This window comes from Canis lupus, chromosome 12, assembly GCF_048164855.1.
Source record: "Canis lupus baileyi chromosome 12, mCanLup2.hap1, whole genome shotgun sequence".
In the NCBI taxonomy this organism is placed as follows: Eukaryota; Metazoa; Chordata; class Mammalia; order Carnivora; family Canidae; genus Canis; species Canis lupus.
Window position 1 is genome coordinate 12,491,196 of NC_132849.1, and position 9,902 is coordinate 12,501,097.

Sequence of the window (9,902 nt, forward strand, 5' to 3'; positions counted from 1 at the left end):
AGTATTAAAGCCAAATTTATCAAATCATATAATTAAATATTTGTTCCAGTTAGTCAATTCTTATTTTATAAAATGTTTACTGTTTCCTACCTAATTTTCTTTAAAAAATAAAGGTATTTATGTTTTTGGTGAAAAATCATAGAAGACAGCTTGAAAATGATTAGGTCAGTATTTTTTTCGGATTTCTTATAGGGAACCCACAAACACAAATGTGTAAGGAAAGAGTTGTGTTCATCATTGACTGACTGTGAAAATGACCATAGTTGTATTTGGCAAACACTGTATTTTTTTTAATGTTTTAATCTGAATGCCTTTAGGAGGAAGGGCTGGTGGGGGAGGCATATTCTCTTGAATTCACCCTTGCCACAGGGCTCTCCACTCCCTATAATTAGCATTATCATTATTTATGATTCCTGTCTGGCCCCTCTTGGTTTTTGAGTTTACAACTCCTAAAAGGAAATAGTATGCATTTGAAATAGTACACACAGTTATTCCGCAATTCTCCAGGGATGTCTTACGTATCTGCACACCTTATATAATCGATACACTTGCTTCCTTTGTTCATACTATCTTTTCAAAGATGTTTGAATAGGGAACAGTCTTCAAAAATCAGATAGCACCTGTCTCCAGGCCCAAAGGGGGGCATGCTTACTGTTGGGCTGGCTGAGAGACAGGGGCACCCAAAATGGCGGACATCTCAAATTGGGTCAAAATGGCTGATCTTCCCGCCAAAGCAGCCATAACCACCACATCACCTCCAGTAAATCGAAGCCTAGACGGGAAACCGAAACTTTCCATCCAGGACTTTCCAGCCAGGGACCACCCCCCATCGTCTGTACTATCCCCGCCCCCAGCCAGTCACCTAGGGACACGGTGTTCCCTTGCATAATTTGGCAAGGGACCCACCCGGATCCGGACCCAGAACCAATAAGGCTTAAAAACCCCCACACTCCCCAACCCCGGCGACTTCCCTGACTCGGGCCACCTCTCCGAGTCACAGAACCTCTCCCGGGAGCGCTCCCCATTAAAAGCACTCTCGAACCTAGCCCCTGGTTCTGCCGTTTTTTATTTCTCCTCCGTTCATTTGGAAAAACAAAAACAAAAACAAAAACAATACTACTCACTTGCTATTGCCCATTATAAAAGATTATTTTCTCTAGACTCCAGGTTGCTCGCATATCACACCCTTCTACATGCGCAGGTGTCATCTGGCCCTCTATATCACTTTGGGAATTAAGGGTCAGGGAAACGCATAAAAGTGCTGATATTCTGGCTACTATGATTGCAGAGCATAAAAACAGTCCTTCATCTATGATCCAGAAGTTTCGAGCACAGTTCCCTCTAATCTTTTAGGTGGTTCCTTCTCCAGCCTCAGGCAATTTCCTCACAGGCTGGTACTGATCAGTACTTGGCTGAAGAATTTAAGAGGGTATTTTGCAGATCTAGGGTCAGGACTAGAGTAAGGCCAGCAGGATGCCCAAGGGCTGAAAATTTGAGAAGGCTCTATCTCTCAGACTCAAACAAGAACCAAAGTCTTGGTCTGGGCATCTCTCTTGCCTCACCCTTGCCTCACCTTGTCCCAGCCCTGTCCCAATCTCCAGAGGGTTCTCACTGCTCTTGCACCACTCTATCTGTATCTTTCTCTATCTCCTTCTCCTTTTCTTCCTTCCTTCTTCTGTCTCTGCCATCTCTCTCTCCCTCCCTTGCCTTCCTTCCCTCTCTCTCTGTCTCTGTCTTGTCCCTCTCTTTCAATGTCTTCCAAGGGTTTCTCCTCTCCTGTACTTAGCCCATTTAACTCTGGGACGCCTTGACCTCCCCCAGACTCCCAGCACTTTCTCTTTAGCTCAGGGCTGCCTGGATACCTCCTCCCTGTGCTGTTTCTGGAATCTCTCTGCCGGTAGTTAGGTTGGGCAATCATAAGGCTCTCCTCACTGATTTCCCTTCTCTCAGGATCACTCTCCTATGTTGGCTGATATTGAATGTCTTGAAAATCACTGTTGCATATATTTCATGCAATTTTTTATTTGGTTCAAAACAGGCAGTGGGGGTTAATCTGGTCCTCATTACTTCATCTTAGCTGAAGGTGGAAGTTTTATGTTCTGATTGCTTGGTGTTTTACTGTCCATATTGTGAAACAAAAGAGTGGGTTCTTGTACTCGTATCCACTGGATCTGGTTCAGTGGATTTTGGTACTTGGCCTGTCCAAAGCATCAGATGCCAGCAACCTTTGACTGATGAGCTGTCTTGAAGAGGCAGAGTTGCTATTTGGCCCCTTTGGGAAGGAACTTTCCCAGCAATCTGGATGAATAACTAACTGTTCAGGGTAAGTTGATATTTGTAGTAATGATTGAAGAGCAAGATGTGTGCTTCCAGCCCTATGGTCAGTTTTCTCTGCCTCATCTTAGGACTATTTTCTTTATTAGTCATTTCTCAATAAACTACTTCTACATCTCCATTTTCTATTTAACCATGAAATCATCCCAGACAGGCACAATCTACTTATGAGCCAGGGGCTATACTTGGTTCTTCGTACACATTGCTTCTTTAATTTTTACAACCACCGTGTTACACAGGTATAAGTGTAATCCCATTTTATAGGTGAGGGAACCGAGGCTCAGAAAATTTAGATGACTTTCCCAGAGTTATACAGCTGGTAGGTGTTTATCCAAATAAAACCTATGTATATTGGGCTCAGCGGTTTAGTGCCGCCTTCAGCCCAAGGCGTGATCCTGGAGACCCAGGATCAAGTCCCACGTCAGGCTCCCTGCATGGACCCTGCTTCTCCCTCTGCCTGTGTTTCTACCTCTCTCTCTCTCTCTCTCTCTCTGTCTGTCTGTGTGTGTGTGTGTGTGCGTGTCTCATGAATAAATAAATAAAATTTTAAAAATAAAAATAAATAAATAAAAACTATATATATTAAACCCTAACACCCATCCAGTGGTTCAGGAAGGAATAGGTTAACACAGGAAATAAACTGGGCTACCCTCCTCAAAACACTGATCACACTGAGCCTGGCTGGCTCAGTCAGTGGAACATGCAACTCCTACTCTCCAGGTTGTGAGCTCAAGCCCCATGTTGAGTATAGAGATTACTTAAAAATAAAAGCTTACAATACAAAAACAAAAAAAACACTGATCACAGCATAGCATAACAGAGATATTAGATTACTGTATTGTACACCAGAAACCAATGTAACATTGTGTGTCAACTATACTCAAATTTTAAATTAAAAAACAAAAACAGAAAAACACTGACAATACTTATGGCCTTGTGACCATCAAAAAAAAAGAGGCCTGAAATAAAAAACATAATCTTCATTTCTTAGGAGCAACCTGTTGGAACTTCTTGGTTTGTCCTTGAACATGGCCTATTTCATAAAATACCATCAAAAGAACTGACTAAGCAGAATGGTCCACCAGGACAGTACTGTGGCATAAATGTAAGATTACAGTTTAGTTCTCATCTACTGAGCTATGCAACTTTATGCATCAGGGAGAAAATCATGGAAATGGGCAAAAACAAGTAGTTGGATATAGAAGTCCATCTTGCAAACCCCAAATGGCCAAGGAAATAGTCCTCTAATGAATTTTTAGCTAGATCAATGAAGTCAAGTACGATAAAGACATTTAAGACTACTGAGAGAGTCACAGGGAGTTGAACCTAAAATGAATTCCCATTCTATGAGATGACAGAGTTTCAGAGGAAATTTGATTATCCAAGATACATTGCAGGGGTGTTTCTTTAATAACTGAAACATTGGAAAGTAAAATATCTCTTTTTTTAATTGTTTTTTTTAATTTTTGTTTATGATAGTCACACACACAGAGAGAGAGAGAGAGGCAGAGACATAGGCAGAAGGAGAAGCAGGCTCCATGCACCGGAAGCCCGACGTGGGATTCGATCCCGGGTCTCCAGGATCGCACCCTGGGCCAAAGGCAGGCGCCAAACCGCTGTGCCACCCAGGGATCCCAGAAAGTAAAATATCTTAAGGATAGTCTCTAAATGAGTGATTAGACTGAAGTCTCAAAAGGAAACTAACCTAAGTAATCTAAGTGAATAGGCTCGATCATGTTATCGGCAACCCAAATACACATTGTATTGTCTCTCTCCTAGATAATTAAGAATAACTGTTGAATAAGATTTGGAAAGTTGAACTTCCACTATGCTTCAATTGATGATATTCTATATTACTCCTTAGGCCAATTTAAAATGCCTAAGAATATAAGGGCACTAGGGTGGCTCAGTTGGTTAAGTGTCAGACACTTGGTTTTGGCTTAGGTCATGATCTCAGGGTTGTGAGATTGAGCCCCGTGTGGGGCTCTGCACTCAGAGGAGAACCTGCTTGAGATTCTTTCCCTGTCCTTCTCCTCTGCTCCTACCTACCCCTCGCTCACACACAGTCTCTCTCTAAAATAATTTAAATCTTTTAAAAATAAAATGCCTCAGAAAACCAACTTAAATATTTTCTCATCTAGTCACCTGCCAGCCAATCAATCACAAACCAGAATCAGCCCAGTGTGACTCAGACCACAAGGATTACTCTACAGACTCATGAATAAAAGAAATACGTATTGTTTTAAGCCATTGAGTTTGGAAGTAGTTTATTATGTAGCAATAGACAAATGATACACCTTGCAATTGACTTCAGTACATTATTCCAACCATCTAATGACCACCCCTCCTACCATTCTCACACCTAATTTACCTCCATTTTCAAATGAGAAAAACAGACATACTTAACTCCCTACTCTGACCTAACACCACACGATAGCATGGTGTCAGAGATTGATCCTGAAGCCAGACTTCCAATTCTTATCTTGGCTCTGGCACATACAAGCTATAAGGCTGAGAGAAAATGACATGTTCCTTCTTTGTAAAAAGTAAGGACGATGACAATACCTACTTCATATAGTTGTGGTGAGAATTATGAATAAAGACTTTAGACCATTTTGTTGCCCATAGTCAATATTCTAAAAATATAAGCTACTATATTTTTATTGTGCACTGGCCAGTGATCCAGAGCTTGATTTCTTAGCAGTTCTATTCACATACCATATTTATTATTCATATACCATAAAATGCATACAGTTAAAGTGTAAACCTCAGTGGTTTTTAGTATGTTCACAGAGTTGTGCAACTATCACTGCAATCTAATTTTAGAGCATTAAATAACCCCAAAACTAAGCTTGATTCTGAGACTTGAAATACTAAAGTGGCTGTCAGCCACATCCTTGAGGAAAGGCCAGAAGTCCAACAGGGAATACCAAATACTGATGCCAGTCTAATGAGCAGGAGCAGAACTGTAAACAAGAAGTGAAGCCAAGAATTCGGGTCAGATAGAAACAGAATTGGAGAGGAAATGCAGTTCAATACATAGCCATAAATAATAATACTAGCCTGTCTGCAGCTAACATTTTCACATTTGCCAGACTTGCTTAGGTGTAGACTAGGGAAAGCTTCTCATTCCCACATGCAGGCCTGCCTTGCCAAGGCTTAGAAAGCCAGGGCTTGCCCCAGATTTCTGCCCTCTAAAAGGTTCTAACATATCCTGGTATGCCCTAGCCAAGGCTTTCTGGGTTATAAATATAACCCTCAAATATCCTCCAAATTCCCCAGAACTGAGGGAATCACCTTTCTCTTTTATGTCCAGCTAACATGGCATAAACTTCCATATTATGTGACCTCAGAGCATTTTATCCACTCCCCGAGTATCTCTAAGATTCCTTGGGAAATGCTTACATGCCTCCACAAATATATCATTATTGCTTCTTGTCATCTCTTACTCAGACCACTACTATGTTTCTCACAGGATCTCTTCCTACTATCTCAAAATCTTTTCTCCATTCTGCCCAGGGTATCCACTAACACTTTGTGCCAAGTGTAGATGTAGGCACCTCCCTAAAATCCCAAAGCACAGCTAACCTGAGTCTTTAGTGTTCATCAGTATAATTGCTGACTTAGAGATAAAAGAAACTAGAACACAGGAAAAGATGATTATTTAAAACAAAATTTTAGTCATCATTGCCCTTGTATCTACTGGCAATACTTTACCATAGAGAGTTTCCCTACCAGTGATCTTCAGTTGGCCATTGTGTTGTAGAATGACAGCTTTCCTCCCAGAGTTAGGAGCCCTTTCAACAGTTTTTATCTTTTCACTGCCAGACTATGGGCTTTCCCTCTCTTTCCCAGACCCAGCCAGAGTAAAAGACTGGCCTTCTCTACTTAGGGACCACATTTCCTCCTTGAGGATGACTGATGGTGGGAACAAGCACAGTATTTAGGAAAGATCTCCCATTTCTCACCATGCAAAATATAATATGGACCTTGGCTGCAGGAAGCCAATCCATAATAGTTGACAGAGTTTCCAAAGTCTGACTTATTCAACCATAAGTAGGATCACATGTGGCTCACTGACTGCCCCCTCACATGCCACCATGTCAGATCCAGTTCAGTTCCTTCTCACACATTTTCCTCCAGGTTACATTGAAAAGATTTCAAATCTTCATGTTCCTCTTGTAATAGATATGCTCTTTCAATTTCTTATAAACAAACACTTATACCAGAGACACACTCCCGAAGATAAATAATGACTATATTCTGTCATAAACACCTTAATTCTGGAATTATAAAGAAAACAATTAACTGTAAGCAGCCAGTTCGATTTTAAAAAATGCACACAATGTAGAAGATGCACAAAATTCATACTACTAATTCAAACATTTATCATCTCAAAATTAAGCATATTAATTTGTTTTGTTTCACTGGGTCAGGACCCTCTGCAACAGGAAGTAGTATTACTCATGACTCAACATCAAATCTCTAAGACTGAAACGGATCACTAAAATGATCAGAGAACAATTCCAAGCTTCATCACACAATATAGAGACTGGCTACTGTCCTTAAAATGACGTTCTTTCCAGCACAGGTGATTTGTCTATGTCTATTTTGATCACCTGTGGTCAGGGGGAAAGATCATAAGAGCCTACAATCTCTTAAATATTCTTCCAAAATCCCAAAATCTCGGCAATATGAAAGCTCGTTTTCATAACTCATTTGGCAGCAAACCTGGCTATCTCCTATAATGTACAAATATTAACTCAAAATGGCTAAAAGATCTATATGTAATAACTTAAAACCATAAAATGCTTACAAGAAAACAAATTTTCACAACCTTAGATTATGCAATAGTTTCTTAGGTATTACACCTACAACATAGGAAACCAAATTTAAAATAGGTTATTTGGACTTCATCAAAATTTAAAACGTTTGTGCTTCAAAAATACCATAATGAAAGTAAAAAGACAAACATAAAATAAAGGAAAACATTTGCAAATCATATATCTGATAAGGGACTTGAATCTGGAGTATAAAGAATATTCTCTTACAACTCAGCAAAAAGACAAATAATCTAATTTAAAAGCCATCTATGTATTTGTATAGACACTTCTCCAGAGATATACCAATGGCCATTACGCACATGAAAAGATGCTCAACATCATTAGTCATTAGGGAAATGCAAATGAAAAACACACTGAGATACTATTTCACATTCATTAGGATGGCTCTAATTTTTTAAAAAAAGTATAACAAGTATTTTCACAGATGAAAAGCAACTGGAACTTTCATCTGTTGCTGTTGACAATGTAAAATGATGCAGCTGCTTTGGAAAATAGTTTGGTAGTACCTCAAAAAGTTAAATGTAGAGTTACCTTGTGACCAAGCAATTCCACTCCAGGGTATTTATTTACCCATAAAAATCAAAAGCATATGTTCACACAAAAATGTGTACACAAATGTTCATAGCAGCATTATTCATAATAGCCAAGAAGTGGGAACAACCCAAATATCCATCAACTGATGAAGAGATCAATAAAATGCAGTACATCCACAAAATGGAACATTATTCAGTCATAAAAAGGAATAAGGTACTGATATACACTACAACATGGATGGAACCTTGAAAACATGCTGAGTGAAAGAAGTCAGACACAAAAGGTACATATTCTTTGATTCTATTTATGTGAAACACTCAAAACAGGCACATCATTAGAGACAGGCAGTTGATTAGAGGTTACCAAGGACTAGGGTGAGAGGGAGATAGGTACTAACTGCTAATGGTCATGGAATTTCTTTTTGGGTAATGAATGTTCTAGAATTAGATAGTAGTGATCAATACACAACTTTTAAAATATGCTAAAAACCACTGAATCATATACTTTTATTTTTTTTAAACTTTTTTTTATTTTTTTTTTATTTATGATAGGCACACAGTGAGAGAGAGAGAGAGAGAGGCAGAGACACAGGCAGAGGGAGAAGCAGGCTCCATGCTCCGGGAGCCCGATGTGGGATTCGATCCCAGATATCCAGGACCGCGCCCTGGGCCAAAGACAGGCGCCAAACCGCTGCGCCACCCAGGGATCCCTGAATCATATACTTTTAAAGGGTGAAATTCATTGTATATGAGTATCTCCATAAACTAGTATTCAGAAGTAATGAAACAAAAAGAACATGACTTAAAAAAGTTTTTTTGGTGGCCTAAACTGAGTGAGGTTATATATAATCTTTAATATCCATGTTAAATTAACATGCATTTATTTGCTACATAAATCTGTGTTTAATTATGAGTACCTCCCCAGATTCTGCCAGGGGTATTATATAATCTACAATATACAGAGTTTAGTGCCTTTCTAAAAATCTTAAATTTTCTGAATCTCAGAACACATGGTGCCCAAGGTTTTGAATAAGAAATTATGGGCTTGTATAATAAAAAGCTGACTTAGGATATGTAGCCGATGTCAGAAAAGAAAAATTGGGGCTTGACAGATAATACTAAAGCTATCTAATGCATAAGGCATCATTTGGAGGAAATAAAAGAATCTAACACATAGGATAATCACAAGGATTAAATAATTAATATAAAGTCCTTAGAAAAGTGATTGACACATACTAAGTACTTATTAAACATCAGTATTGCTATTATTCTTGTTGAAGTGGGAGTTTGGCTCCAATGACAGCTCTTCTGGATCTAATCCTTTCCATTGGACCAGGTGTTAGAGATGTTTATGGTTCCATTAAACCAGTATTACCCTCTACTGTAAACTTTGATTTCCCATATCAGAAGTGGGGACAGGATGGACCTCCTGAGGCACAGCCGAGAATAGTAATAGGGAAAAATATCACAGAATAACATAATGAGGGGTAGAATTCAATGGAGTTGGCTACCTCTGTGGCTTTGAGTGGACTCAAAAAGTCATCCTCCATATTTTGATAGGAACAGATTGTATAAGCACAGCAAGAGAATTAGATAGAGAATTCCACTAGATTGCCTCTCCTGGGATCCCTGGGTGGCGCAGCGGTTTAGTGCCTGCCTTTGGCCCAGGGCGCGATCCCGGAGACCCAGGATCAAATCCCACGTCAGGCTCCCTGCATGGAGCCTGCTTCTCCCTCTGCCTATGTCTCTGCCTCTCTCTCTCTCTCTGTCTCTCTCTGTGACTATCATAAATAAATAAAATTAAAAAAAAAAAAAAGATTGCCTCTCCTGTGGGTCACTGTGGGTTGTGCATTCTCAGCACCTCTGCTTTGTATAATGTAAATGTCCTATAGGATTGTGGTTCAGTGATGTGGGAAATTGAAGAGCACTCATTGCATGGAAGTGTGAGTTTTAGTTAAAGATTACATTAAAGTATTGTTTGCAAATGTAATGGCGACATAGGTGTGCCAGCAATGTTATCTATAGGAGATATGGTAGCCGAAATTTTCTTCCAGAATTTTGTTAATATAATCTGTTTGGCAAATTGGTCTTTAGGTGATTGCCAATAGACATATGGACATACACAAAGGAATTAAATATAATTACCAGATTCATAATAAGTTTGAAGGCCACAGGTAAGTTGCTAGGATAT